Genomic DNA, 15,315 nt, shown 5'->3' with positions numbered 1-15,315 from the left:
TTCAGATGTTTAGCAACATCAGAGATAGTAGCTGTATCAGCACCAACGGCTGGTCCTACAATCAAATCACACACAAAGATCTCCACCTGGTGAGCGTCCGATGCATTCTCAGCTCGTTCTTCCCTACATTAATGAGTATACGAGTCTAAACTACATCTCTATGAACCACTAATGGGTACACGAGGTTAAACTGATTTCCAAAACTCCCAGGAGTTTACAAGTATAAACTAGTCCTCCCCGCTCTAACGCCTTAAGAGCCTAAACTATGTAGACTTCAGTTAACATATGAGTATAAACTGTGTTTACACTGGTCAACGCATTGCGATGAAGGTCAACACCAGTCAACCATTGCGATGAAGGTCAACACTAGTCAACGTGTTGCGATGAATGTCAATGCTGGCCAATACCTACAATGAAAATCAATGTGTTGACAAATTTTGCCGAAACAAGGCTCAAATCAAGTCCAAGACTCAAGAGGAGTCGACACCCCCTGTGTCGACTCGAAAGGCGAAGCCAGTCAACACGAAGCCCGACCAGACAAGTTGACACCTTCTGTGTCGACTCAAAAGGTAAAACCAGTCGACACGAAGCCCGAATAAACAAGTCGACACCTCCTGTGTCGACTTGAAAGGCGAAGCCAGTCAACACGAAGCCCGAATAGATGAGTTGACACCTCCTTTGTCGACTCAAAAGGCAAAGCCAGTCGACACGAAGCCTAAATAGACAAGTCGACACCTCCTGTGTTGACTCAAAAGGCAAAGCCAGTCGACACAAAGCTCAACCAGATAAGTCGACACCTCCTGTGTCGACTCGAAAGGCGAAGCCAGTCGACACGAAGCCTGACTAGACGAGTCAACACCTCTTGTGTCGACTCATAACGTGAATCCAGTCGACACGAAGCCCGACCAGACGAGTCAACACCTCTTGTGTTGACTCAAAAGGCAAAGCTAGTAAACACAAAGCTAGTCGAGACAAAGCCTAACCGAACAAGTCGACACCTCCTTTGTCGACTCGAAAGGCGAAGCCAGTCGACAAGAAGCCAGTCGACACAAAGCCTGATCATATGAGTTGACATATCCTGTGTCAACTCGAAAGGTGTAGCTAGTGAACACGAAGCTCGTTCAGACAAGTCAACACCCCCTGTGTCGACTCGACATCTTGACTAACCAGACGAGACAACGCCTCTTGTGTCGACACGAAAAGCGGTCTTAGTCGACACGCCCGGCGGTATCTGTCGATGTGCCCTCTGATTATTTATGATTATATGATAATCATAGGGAGTTCAATTGCAATTCAGATATGAATCCCTATTGAAGATAGTCAGTTCAGCATCGATTCAACGACACAAGCTAAATTCAGAAATCAACACACCAGCTTTAATTTGAGACCTCGACAACACTCAGACGATAAACATAGAGCCGAAAGAAATTCAGCTATTTAACAAAATATTGAATAGACTAAAAAACAAAGAACTCAAGAGCTGAAGCCAATTATAGGTCCTTTTATACCGACTGTAGGTTGGGCCTATCACATTGAAAGTATTTTAGGCTTGTCTAAAAAAAAACGAGACTGAAGAGTTTGGAGGGGGTATCTGTAGGTGTCAAAAATTACCTATATGTTCTCGCAAGCAGCTCGAGAAGAGATGATGATGAACATCATTATCCGAGTTAAGGGACATATCTAACATCGACAAATACATGAAGCGAGTCGACGAAGCGTAGGAATCAATGGGGCGGCAAAATAACTAAAAGATGATTCGATCAGGAGTTACGTTTCACAAATGAAAGACGAAGCGTCACTCGCGTCTTGTCCAGCCCACGTGTGATTCACCCATGGGAGATTGTAGATCTCTTCTCCGTCTTTTCAACATACTTTAAATTGTTTCATTCTAAGATCGGACCGGAAAACACTCGAGGCATGCTAAACAGTGTCTCGGTCAAAACCGAGACATGCATTGTGTCTTGGCCAAGGCAGAGACACACATTTTGACTCAGCCAAGGCCGAGACACATCCTGTGTCTCGACAAAGGCTGAGACACAAAGTCTTTCTCGTGCCCTGAAACCTTGTTTTTTCACCCCGTTAACCGCCCGACAACCAGTTTTTCGATAAGATTTTAGGATTTCTTCAGCCCAAAGCCTCTCCAACTAATTTGAAGCAATCTTTGAATGTGGTTAAGTTGTTATAACTGAGTATGAGACCAAGTCGATCATTCTTATCTAAAAATAAAGCTTCTGAAGCCTATAAATATGGCCCTAGGGCCTTCATTTGCGCAGATTCGAAATTCTCGAGCCTCGGTGAAGCCTTGTCGAATTAGAGAGTAAGGAGTATGAATTTTAGAGAGGAGGAAGAGATCTTCAGCAAGGAGGAGTTAAGTTCTTGACGAGTTCTTTAGCACAAAGAGAGGAAAAGTTCAAGAGATCTACATCACGTTCATCTATTTCCCTTGAGATCGCACCTAGCTGTAGTTCTCGAGAAGAGTGATTGTCTCACTATTGCCGAGATAATCACTTAAATTTCTTATCTCCTTTTCAAGACAACAAAATCTTTATTCGGATTGGATCAGTTGGTGGTCCAGTGATAAACCCTGGAACCAACAAAGATCCCGTGCAAGCAGAAGACCGATAAAAGATCTCTCTACGTGTGTTCTCAAGAAAATTGTAATCTTTTTATTTTTATTGTGTAAGGAGACTTATAAAAAGTGTTTTTTTCTTGAACTTATTATAACGACTGAAGTTGTAATGAGTCCTGTAATGAAAAAACCAACTTTCAACGCAAACATCAGTTTGCAATTGCTTGTAGAGTAGTCAACTACTAAGATGAGTAGTCGGCTACTCTGTCTCAAAATTCATTATACATAAACTTTCTCATAGAAGAGTAGTTGACTAATATGTATAGTAGTCAACTACTCACACTTAGTTCGATTTTCCAGATTCTTGATGAACTCAGAGTAGTCGACTACTCTGTCTAGTAGTCGACTACTAAGGCTGATTTACTGAGTTTTGTTTTGTTTTTGGCTGAGATGGGTTTGTGGGGTTTGAGCCGCACTTCCTTACATGTAAATTCATGAATATACAAGTACAATGTCATTGAACACACATGAGTAACCCAAAGTGTGTTTTGACAAGAGTTGGGTTGTTTATGTCAGGATTAGAAGTTGTTATACACGAGTTAGATATCGTTGATGAGCACAACTTAGCACTATATAGTATAGTGCATCGATATACCAATACACACAGATTATACATGAAATGGATATCATTGATGAGCTTAGTTCAGTGCTACATGAGGTAGTGTGTCGATATTCCATATGTACAGGCTATTGAGTCAGGTTTGGATGCTTTGTATAGCAATACGTCCGCACGAGCGTGCGATGATGCTTGTGAGCCGTCTATTTATGAGGCTTGTGAGCTATCTATTTGGATACCTATAAAGTAGGCCGTCCCGCACTAAGGCTACATACTGAGATTGCGATGAGACTAATGAGCCATGTACATAGTTTAGGATACCTATAGAGTAGTCCGTGACGTTGAGATTGTTGATTTATAGCCTTAGTTTTAGGTAGATATCAGTTATGAGTTCAACTCACCTTTGAGATATATGACCGAGATACTTGCTCTTAAAAGTATACAGGAGTATATGTTGGTATTTATTTTATCTCCTCAGTGATTGTGGAAGATATCATAAATACGATGTAATGATCTCTTTATATTTATTTATTTTTTTCTTTACTTCTTTGTTGGGATCAATGATTAGCGATTCAAAATTTGAGACAACGGTATATACAAGAGAGTATTTTTATTTGGATTATTTTGCTTGACGTACCAGTCTCGTGTTGTGGATTTCTAGTTGTTGATTTCATTAGATTATCTTTTCTTAGTTTGGTATTTATATTTAGATATCTACAATTTGAGAAAATAGTATATACATACGGGTTTTCTTGTTTGGATTATTTTGCTTGACGTACCAGTCTCATGCTGTGGATTTGTAATTATTAATTTCATTAGATTGTATTTTCTTAGTTCAGTATTAATGTTTAGATATCTATAATTTGAGATAATGGTATATACATGAAGGTTTTCTTGTTTGGATTACTTCGTTAGACGTACCACATCTCGTGTTGTAGGTTTCTAAATGTTAATTCCACTTAGATACAGGAAAAATAAATCTAGGTAGACTATACTTAATAGATAGAGCATCCACTCCATCTAGCAGCCCTTACCCTAGGGACGGATAGGGGTGATCTTGCTGTAGCGCACTAACGCTCTTGTTGTTATTCTTTTTGTTATTTTTTTATCTTTTAGGCGGTACAGAGGTATGGAGAGCCGCAGGATGACAGAGTTCTTCCATAGTCACCGTCACATGAGTTTTTAGAGGCTCCATAGTAGATTTTGAGTTTTATTCAGACATTAGATTTTCATTCTTAATTTGTAAAGGCAGTGTACCTTAGTACGATTCTAGCTGATTCATGTTAACATTCTTATTATTTCAGTTATCAAACGTATAACAGTTAAGATATGATTCTTTTATTTATGAGATATCTTTTCTTTATCATGTTTATTACCTTTATTCCCGTATTTTGCATGTTTTGTATATGCACTTATATTTGATTCCACTAGAGGATATTGCTATGATTGGTGAAATGTGTTTATGCACAGTGTGGGTGCATGAGTAGGGGCGTCACAATTTACCCCATTTCTATTAGTTCTTAGGTGATTCTAGTCCAGTTTGTTCCTAAGAAATTTAGGACCACAATGATTCAGAATGAAGCTAATGAGTTAGTTCCTACTCGAATACAAACTATATAGTGAGTCTACATCGATCATAGAAAACTGAACTCAGCCACATGGAAAGATTAATTTCCTTTTTCTTCCATAGACTAGATGTTAAGTGTTTAGCAAGACTTGACTTCTACTATTTCTCGGATGGTTATTCAAGTTACAACCAGATTCCTATTTCTCCTAAAAGCTAGAAAAAACTACTTTTTCACATGCCCATATGGCACATTCACTTACCGACACATACTCTTTAAGTTGTGCAATGCTCCCGCCATATTCTAATGGTGTATGATCAACATTTTTTAACATGGTTGTGTGCATTTTAGAATTTACATGGATGAGTTTTCAATCTTTAGTGATATATTTTTTAAATGCTTGCATCATCTCAAACTTGGAGAAATATAACTTAATAGTCAGATAGTAAATTATCTTAGGGCATGTAGTTTCTAATAAAGGAATAGAAATTGATAAAGCTAAGTTAGATCTTATTTATAACCTTCCCCGTCTCAAAAATATTAAGGTTGTCAGATCATTCCTTAGTCATGCTAGCTTTTACAAACAATTTTTCAAAGACTTTAGCAAAATTGTAAAGCCTTTGACCAATCTTTTAGCTAATGAGATACCCTTTGAATTCTCTCTACAATCTCTTAAGGAATTTGATGATCTAAACAAGGAGCCAACCACAGCTCCTATCAATCATGCACCTGATTGGACCTTGCCTTTTGGGTAAATGTGTAATGCATCCGATTTTAAATTAGTGATATCTTAGGACAACAGATAAATGGAAAACCTCATGTGATTTTCTATGCAAGTAGGAAACTAAATAGTGTACATCAAAACTACTTCATCATTAAGAACAAGTTTTTAGATGTTATTTTTACCTTAGAGAAATTCATCTCCTATCTTATTGGGTTACTTATCAAGGTTTACACTGATCATTGCTTCACTAAAGTATCTTTTAACCAATAAAGATGCACAAACATGGCCCATTAGATGATTATTCTTTCTCCAAGAGTTGATTTGCAAATTCTTGATCAGAGAGGAGTAGATAACCTTGGAGTAGATCAACAGTTTAGGCTCCATAACGCACCAACATCCAATGTTCCGGTAAATGATCATTTTCCTGATGAGCAACTCCTATAAGTCCAGTTTGTACCATGATGAACTATTTGATTATAACGAAACTCCCTCATTAGTCTAAATAAGATAGATCTCATTTTCTCTTCTAGGTAAAATATTTCTACTGGGACGACCTCTAACTATTCAAGTATTATCCTGATCAAATCTTTAGGTGTTGTAGTCCAAGGAAAAACTTAGAGTGTTCTTTCTTTCTGCTAAAAAACGAGCTTGTTGGGAACAGTTTGGTCTGAGAAAAATCATTGAGGAAGTCCTTGAATGTGGGATATATTGACCTAGTCTATTCGAAGATGCCTATGAGTTTTGTAAAGCATCAAAATTTTAAAGGAACATATGTTTTCCTAATTTTGATGACCTTTATCCATTATTAATGATAATGATATGAATTTTGTAACTGTTTATTTGAGGCTTTGGTGAAGAAATATTCAATCACTCACAAATTATCAACTCCTTATCATCTCCACACTTTAGATGTTACGAATAGACAATTTAAATAAATCATAGAGAAAATTATTAATCAATATAGAAAAGATTGGTCAGTTAAGTTATAGTGATGCTCTGTTGGCTTATAGGATAGTATTTGAAATAAATTTGGACATGTCACCATACAACCTTTTATTGGAAAGACATGTCATCTACCGCTTGAACTTGAACATCATGCCACGTTGGTAATTAAATAGCTAAAATTTGATTTAGCCTTGGCTGGTATAAATAGGAAGCTCTAACTTAATGAGCTAGAAGAGATTCGGAGTGATGTTTATAAGAATTCAAAAATTTATAAGGAAAAAATAAAATTTTAATGATAATGCAGAAAACATTTATTTTTAAGACAAAAAGTTCTTTATTGTTCCAAATTATATCTTTTTACTCAAAAATTGTGTTCACGATGGACCGAGTTGTATGTTGTAAAGTAGATATTCTCCCATGGAGTAGTAGAGATAGAGAACCCTAAAACTCATAATATTTCCAAGATTAACGATCAATGCTTAAAACTATTTTTAAAGTTCTCTACAAATGAGAAAGAAATGGTGTGGATTCTTCATGAATCACACTACACAAGTTGATTTCTGTCTCTTTGTAATATTATAAAAAATAACAAAATAAAATAAAAAAGTATATTTTTCTTTTGTTGACAAAAAAGGAGAAAGCTTGTTGAAAAGAAAGAAAAAAGAAAAAAGGACAAAGAAAAAAAAGAAAAGAAAAGTATTTATATATATACACACACACACACACATACATACATACATATATATACTTCTCATACTTATAGACACACACACACACACACACACACACACACATACATACATACATATATATACTTCTCATACCGTTAGATTCAGGGTAATTGCAACATTGATCAAGGTCGATTGAACAAATGTAAGTTCTTTTTTTCCTATCTGCTTTATTTTTTGCATAATATAGTTTCTATTGAGGACAATACAAAATTCAAGTGCGGGGAGGTGGGGACTAGTAATATTTTCTCTTTATTTTATGCTTTCTTTTATTTTGTTTCCCTAAAGAAAGCATGCCACTTATCAACTTGATAAACTTTATTTGAAGTAATAAAAATTTTTCATGCTTAACTTAAAGTGGATAACAATTTCTAAAGTCTTCTTGTTGTAAATATTATTCAATATATCTATGTGTGTATGTCTATAAACACACGCAAACTCAAAAAAAAGCATAAAAAATAGGCACCAATAAAAAAATTTAAACTTCAATATGATTCTATCTTACAACTAAATTGACTAAGCAATTAAGCTCGAGGAGTATTTCTATACTTAATAACCTAAGCCCTATTGGGTTGGAATCTACTGGCCCAAAGCTCATTACCTTGTCACTTAGAAAAACCCGATAAAGTAGAAAGAAATAGCCAAGGAATGAAGAGCTACATGTCCACATAAATACACACACACACTCACACGCGCATAGGAAAAGAAATTAATCTAGAGGCTTAGGAATTGATTGAAACAAAGAGTTAGACATGTTCTTCTTATAATTATAATAAATTTCTAAGTTAAGCTTAATTTTGTATAACTACATTAAAAACATTTTCTAAGAAATTTACTTTAGAGTTATGCATAAATATATTTTATTGAGTAAAAACTAGTTTTAATTAGATTGTTTAAAGATATCAAGTGAATTAATTCTATATTAACTTTCGAACTTGCAAGTTGACCAAATTTTATAGATATATTTATTACAAACCCTAACAAAGCAACAGCTTATTCTCTAGGGTTCTAGGGGTTTAAAAAGTTGTTATATGCACTAAATTGAAGGGCGAATCTTGAGAAAGTGAGTTATGATTTCTCTTTTTTTTTTCTTTTTCAGCTTTTTTCTTTGTTAAGGGACTGGCAAAGTTTGGGTATTGGCGTATTTAATTTTCATATTTTATTGTATTTTTATATCCCTATTTCAAATAATTTCCACATAGATAAATTATTATTATTATGTTTTTATCGTATTTTGTAGGAAAAACAAATAAGAGCTCAAATGAAGATATTTCAAGCCAAAAAGATCTCTAAATGAAGCCTAAAAGAAGCCAATAGAACCTTAATTAGCCCAAGAGTCCAAGATGAAGAAAAGTCTAAGAAATAATAATAAAATTGGCTACAAAATGATACAATGATAGACCCATCAATGGTAATCCCTCATCGATGGGCCTATCATTGCTCATCGATAAGCACCCCTCATCGATGAGCCCATCGATGAGCTCATAAATGTGCTTCCAACAGACTCATCTAATGGATTAAATTGTATTCTTTTGATGGCAAACTTGATCCAAGGGCTGATGTGAGTTACTGTCTGCTATAAATAGGGGTAGAGAGTGAGGGTGAGGATGTAATTTTTTTATAAATCCACTTTTGGGGATAAAAAGGCTACTCTTTTAAGAAGGCCTTTCAGATGTTGTAAAATTTTAATTTTGTACTAAAAATAAAGGTTATTTTTGCTCTTCAAATTTCTTCTTCCTTGTTGGCTTATGACTATTTCTGTTTATTGTGCTTGTGCTAGCTTATGACTATCTCTATGAACTATGTATTGTGAAAATATGCTATTAAGGATGCTTTGTGTTAAAAATTTGGTTTGGCTTTTGATTCCTGTGTTTATGGTCTTAATAGCTTGTTAATTTGGTTGTAGATGCTTATGGATGTGTAGCTCCCATATATATATATGTTCTTTTTGTTATGTCATTTATGCAAATTGACAGGGGGAGCTTTGGCCATATATTTGTTTATTATCTGTGCTTGAATGCAGGGGAGCATTGCTCCTATATATATATATTCCTTTTCCCTTTTTGATGTAGTCAACGGGGGAGAAAATCTACATATTGATGTTCAGTTTAATAGTTTATTCATATTGATTCATATTGATGGAATGTAATGATGTGTGGTTGTATGGTTTATTTATTCATGTTAATATGGTTTATTCATGTTATATATATTTGGTTTATTTGGTTTATCAATATATATTTCATACCATTAAATAAATTGTTTGCCATCATCAAAAAGGGGAAGATTGTTGGCCCTATAGTTTTGATGATAATTTGTCAAACAATTTATAGCTAATATGTTTTCTAGTTTCCGTTGTTTGGTTTTTCTCTTTTCAGGTAATTCAACACACGACAATCAAGAGTTAGAGATTCAAGTTCATGTGTGTGCATTCACCTAGGTATAAGAGTGGTTTGCTTACATATATTGTATGTTTATATTTAAGCTCAATATGTAAACACAACACAGATTTGATGTTTTCTATCATATAAATGATTTTTTATCAAACTTTGTTATAATAATTTTTATTTCATGTTTACAGCGCATTCATACTTTATTATATATATATAATGTATGCATGATATATATATACAAGTTTACAAGTTATATTTCAATTTTCATGTTCGCAAAAAACAGGTTTTATGAATACTTTTCAAAAACAGTGGGTTTTCACAAATAAAAATTTCTTTTCCAAAAATTCCTTCTCAAACATGTTTATTTTATCAATTAGAAACTTTCCGCAAAGTTTTACTATTTTTGGAATTGATTTGATATTTTTAACGCATTTTTGAAATCAACCCAAAACCTGTATATTGCCATGTATCAGTTTGCGGTTGACCGCCACGGTCGACCACCAGCAGTTAATTTTCTTAGTATGGCTTTTATTTGTTCACGGTCAACCATGACGGTCGACCGTGGTTCCATCCAGAGACTTTCGCGGTGGACCACCGTGGTCGACCGCCAGCTTTTAAAGTTCTTTTTCAATATTTTTGTGCTTCGCGGTCGATCGCGAGATTTCCACGGTCGACCGTCGAACTCATCATTGCTTTCTCAACAGCTATATTCTGATTTGATTCTCTAGGGCTATTTTGGTCTTTTTAAGTTGGTTTTGGCTGATATTTTGAGTGGGTATAAATACCCCATTGCTCTTCTCTTCCAATATGCCAAGTTTTGTTTTTACAGTGAAGTTTTAACAAAAGTTTAAGTGTGTTTAAAGAGCTGTTTAAGCTGAGTCTGATTATGTGTTTCAAAAGAAGTTTTCTACAACAAGAAGAGGCCTTCAATTCAACTGAGGATCCTATCCTCATCATCCTCTACTGTTCTTCTTGTTTATTGAGAAGTTTTCCTAACTCATCTTTTCATATAGCATATAATTTCATTTTCATATCATAGCTATATTTATTCAGTTACATATTTTCATTCACTGTTATCACACACACTGTATTGAGCTTAATATTCCATACTATATATTGTGGGTAGTGGTGTGTGATTTAGTGAGTGTGAGCTTCATTGTGTTCTCATTTGTTATCGAGAACAAATCATTGTATTTAATCATTATTGTGAGTATCACTTGTAATACACTTTTACACCGAGAGAAGTATGAGGCGTGAGACGGGGACGAATCCAATAGGAGTGGCGTCGGTTGACGAACCTAGGGAGAGGTTGCATCCGAGCACTTGAGGAGGAGGACATGGGCTAGGTTCCTACACTTAGTGTGTAAAGTGTGATTGCATAGTGTTTATTGTGTGAAAATTTTCGGTAAACTTATAAACCGAGTGTGTAAAAGTTCCAGCTTCCAAACCGGATTGTGATTGTGGAGATCTCCTCGAGGTGAGGAGCGAGGATGTAGGTCGTGGTGACCGAACCTCGTAAACATATCGTTTGTTTGTGTTTTGCTTAGCGTACATTTTAGTTGTGCTTATTCATATCATTCTTGCTCATATCCATCTCATATAGTTCTTGCAAGAACATTTTAATCAATATAACTTTAATTGGTATTTAATCAGGATTAGATTAGCATAAGACCCTAATCACCCCACCCCCACCTCTAGGGTCTAACATTCCTCTCTTGCGTTAATGAAGAATTGAAGATTTTACTCTGGTCTACAAAAGAGGCAACCACTTGCATGTGAGTTTTTAGTTTTTTAAAATTTCTTATTTAATTAGAATTACAGGTTTATGAAATAGGTTAGATTTAATTCATGCTTTGCTTTGCTTTTTTAATGTTCATCCTTAGTTTTTCTTGCTTAATTTAGGAGTAGATTTATTTTAATGCTTAGATAATTAGTTTATTTTCTTACATTTATTTACATTTTATAATTTAGGAGTAGATTTACATTTTAATGCTTAATTTAGGAACCTGTGAAGGTTACTGTTAACATGATTAGCAGAGGGAAAGGCGAAGGGCCAGCTGGTCCTTCCTATTCTTCTGGCCCTGAATTTTCTCCGGGGATGAAATATTTTGTCACTGAGCGAGAATGTGTTTATCAGCACACCCGTGCACGTACTGGTTCAGTAATTCTGCCTTATTACCAATATTTAGCAGATGAAACCAATGAAGAGGTTGAAAACTCTGCCATTGTAAAATCTTAGCCATCTTGTACCGATCAAAGTGAGAAAGTGAGCGCTCACATAGCCAAGAATGAAGAAGAGATAGCAAGAAGGCTTGAAGAACAACAAGCTGCTCTCCTCTAACAACAAGAAACCATCAGACGCTTATAGGATATGATGGACAAACTCCTCATGGTGAAGAAGATGAAGAAAGCTACCGCCAAATCCTCAGGATCAAGGCACCAGTGACCTTCACCCAGTGCTCAGAAATCTATGTTAGTCATGTGCACTTCCGCACCTTCACCCTGAATAGAGCTTGAAGCCTACGACGTTGCCACTACCGAGCAATCATCATCGTCATCATCAGAGACGGGAGTGCGTTGGTGGATACCTTCACGCTCAATGGCCTTGGACTTCCCTGTCACATTGATAGTTGCGGCGGGGAGCTCCACCTCATTGGAAGTTTCGTAGGGCGTGTGTTTGCAAGTCAAGCATCCTCTGAGATCCCCTATAGGTTGATAGTGATAACCCCCAGTGTCAGAAGGATGAGACGTGAAGTCGCATGAAGGTGGCTCAAGGGAGCTGACATGAGGACACTTGGGAAATTCCCTAAGTGTCGGATCCAACCGACCACGCTGAGACAGGTGAGGTTTGGAATGTGGGCGAGCTCTCGCCGACTGCAGGCGAGATCGAGCATTTAGGCAACCTTCAGCCGACTGCTGGAAAGGTTGATCCGATTGGTCATTCAGGTAAGGTTCAAGGTGAGTTTGAACCTAAGCCAACTGTTGGCGCTCAAATGGAGGAGACTCAAGGGAGTCCAAATGGGAACACTTGGGAAATTTCCTAAGCGTTGAACTCAGGCGACCTTGTCTAGACAGGTGAGCTCGGGCTATTGGTGAAGTTTAGCCATCTATTCATTCAGGCGAGGTTCGCGTGGTTGGCGACCTAGAGCCCGTTGGCGAGGTTCAACCTCTAGTTCTTTGAGGCAAGGTTCGCCTATTTGGAGAACTACCGCTTCTTGTAGGTGGGATCGAGCTATTAGGCGAGCTTGTCAAGGCCCACCTGTTTGGCATACTTGAGCTCATCGGCGAGGCTCAGCCTGGCGAGGTTCACCTATTGGGAGAGCTTGCACTTGTTGGCGAGCTCGCATGTGTTGACGAGGTTCAGCCAGTCGAGGCTCACCTATTGGGCGAGCTGTAGCTTTGCCTTTCTGGCGAAGACCGGCTTGCGGGCAAAGTTGGGCTGTTAAGCGAACTTGATGAAGTTTGTTTGAACTATAGAGTTCACCAGATTTGGAAAGCTCACCAGATTTGGGAAGCTCGTCAGAAGAATGAAGCCCGTCTGCGTAGGTGGGCTCAATTTATTTGAGTGGTTCACCAAAATTAGGAACCTTGCTCATGGAGCAATGCTCGTGGGGCTCTCCTAAACTGCTAGGCTCACCGAAAACACTAAATTCGCTAATTTTGGGAACTTTGCATTTTGGCTTGGAACTCTTCAGGCCTGAATAGTAATTCAGGACGTCATCGGAGATGAGGGCTTGCATCTTTTGGTAGGCGAGAGCTTGTCGTCACCGTTGCTTGGCTCTTTTGGAGAGGGGAGCGTTCATGTTGACGGCGAAGGTATGGTCCGTGCCGACATGAATTAGCGTCTCCTCTTGATGGGGGTCTACGAGGATCGTTCAACGACCTATCGAGCAGCCCTTGAACCTGCATCCTTTGCCTTCGGCTTGGCCGTGATGGGCTTGGGGGAGATAGAACCCCATGTGCTTGCTCGGGCGGAGTTCTTCGGCATGGTTGCCTTGGCCACTTGGGGATGGGCCACACGCACAACTTTGTAGAACTTCCGAGACGCATTGTCGCCAAAAGATGATGAAGATAAGTATTCTTCGAACTCGATCACGAGGGACTCAACAGTTTTCCCCGCTACAATTTCATCGAACTACGCCACCACCATTTCGGTAGAAGAAACGGTTGCTCCCACTGTGGTCGCCATCTTCTGTAGGTGTAAATTTTGATTTTCCAAAACTGAAAATTCGTTTCTATTGATAAGAATAGCTTATTATAAACTAATGAATCAAAATTATAATAAAAGCGGAGGGTAGGCTCTCCTTGTTTAACATGGTGACTTTGGTAGCGATAGGACGCCTCCCTTAGTTCTCGCACCGAGTTTGCTTTCCTTGGATGATTCGATCGAAGTTGTGGTTGGAGCTTCAGTACACAGTAGAAGCTCCTGAGGTTGAGTTCGAGTCTACCCAAGGCCAAACCAGTGCTCGTGCTTGTGGGCTGACTGCTTGGAGAGAGTTACCATGCAAGAGTATGCAAAGAGCCTAAGAGCCTCAAGTTTGAGAGTTCAGACGAGTCTCTTCAAATGAGGGAGCCTTTAGCAAATGAGCCAAGGTAGTTTGAGAGTTCAGACGAGTCTCTTCAAATGAGGGAGCCTTTAGCAAATGAGCCAAGGTTCAACCTTTAGAAGATTAGCCAGTCAAGCAAGCAGCAGCTAATCAACCTCTTTTACGTTGTCTAAAAGTGGCTTTAAATAGGCAAGGGATGGCATGGGTCATTCATTGATTTGTGGGATTTGACCACTAGTAGGGGTAAGGGAGCCAGCCACCCTAGCTGTGGGATGTGACCACTTAGGGGGTCCTGTCAGCCGCCCTATTCTTGCTAGGTGAGGAGCGCTATGCTTTCTCCCTTGACTCATAGGATTTGGCCACTAATATGACTGTTCTCATACTCCAAGTGGGCAGCGGATAATGATGGCGAGTTTCTAGTTGTTAGGCGCGCTTAGTCCGTGCAGGCGAGGTGCAGGCTATCAGGCGAGCTTGGTCTTCAGGCGAGCTCGAACCTTCGTGCTGGCGAGTCAACCAAATAGGCGAGTTTCGAGCTGTCAGGCGAGCTAGGCCTTCAGGCGAGCTTGGTTCAATGTGCAGGCGAGCCTGTGTAAGCGAGGCTGTGTAGGCGAAGCGGTGCAGGCAAGCTGTGTAGGCAAATCTCACTCAGGCAAGCTTCAATGCTGCTAGGTGAGCTCTATCCTTGCAGATGGACTTCCTTGCAGGCGAGCTTCAGACTTTACAGGCAAGCTTTAGCCTTCAAGCAAGCCTAGATCATGCAGGAAAGCTCTGCAGGCGAGCTTGACTTATGCAGGCGAGCTCCAGAACATGCCACGAAGAACAGGTCATAACTTCCAAACCGTAAGTCCGAATTTGACGAATTATATATAAAAATCGACTATCTTGACGAGACGGAGCCAACCAAACTAACCTAAAAGGGTTCAGTTTGCTCTTGTCCATTTCGCCAAATTCCTTCCGGTTTGAGAGATATCGGCGTTTTTTCCCTTTTTGCTATTTCGGGCGAGGTTTTAGCAGTTTTGTTTTGAACTTCTCTGATAGGGATTAAAGGCAATTTTTATTGCCTACAGTCCAAGATGAAGAAAAGTCTAAGAAATAATAATAAAATTGGCTACAAAATGATGCAATGATAGACCCATTAATGGTAATCCCTCATCGATGGGCCTATCGTTGCTCATCGATAAGCACCCCTCATCGATGAGCCCATCGATGAGCTAATCAATGTGCTTCCAAC

Source organism: Asparagus officinalis, chromosome 9 (genome assembly GCF_001876935.1).
Source record: "Asparagus officinalis chromosome 9, Aspof.V1, whole genome shotgun sequence".
NCBI classification, from domain to species: Eukaryota; Viridiplantae; Streptophyta; class Magnoliopsida; order Asparagales; family Asparagaceae; genus Asparagus; species Asparagus officinalis.
The sequence above is the reverse complement of the archived record's forward strand: the minus strand, read 5'-3'. Positions refer to the sequence as shown.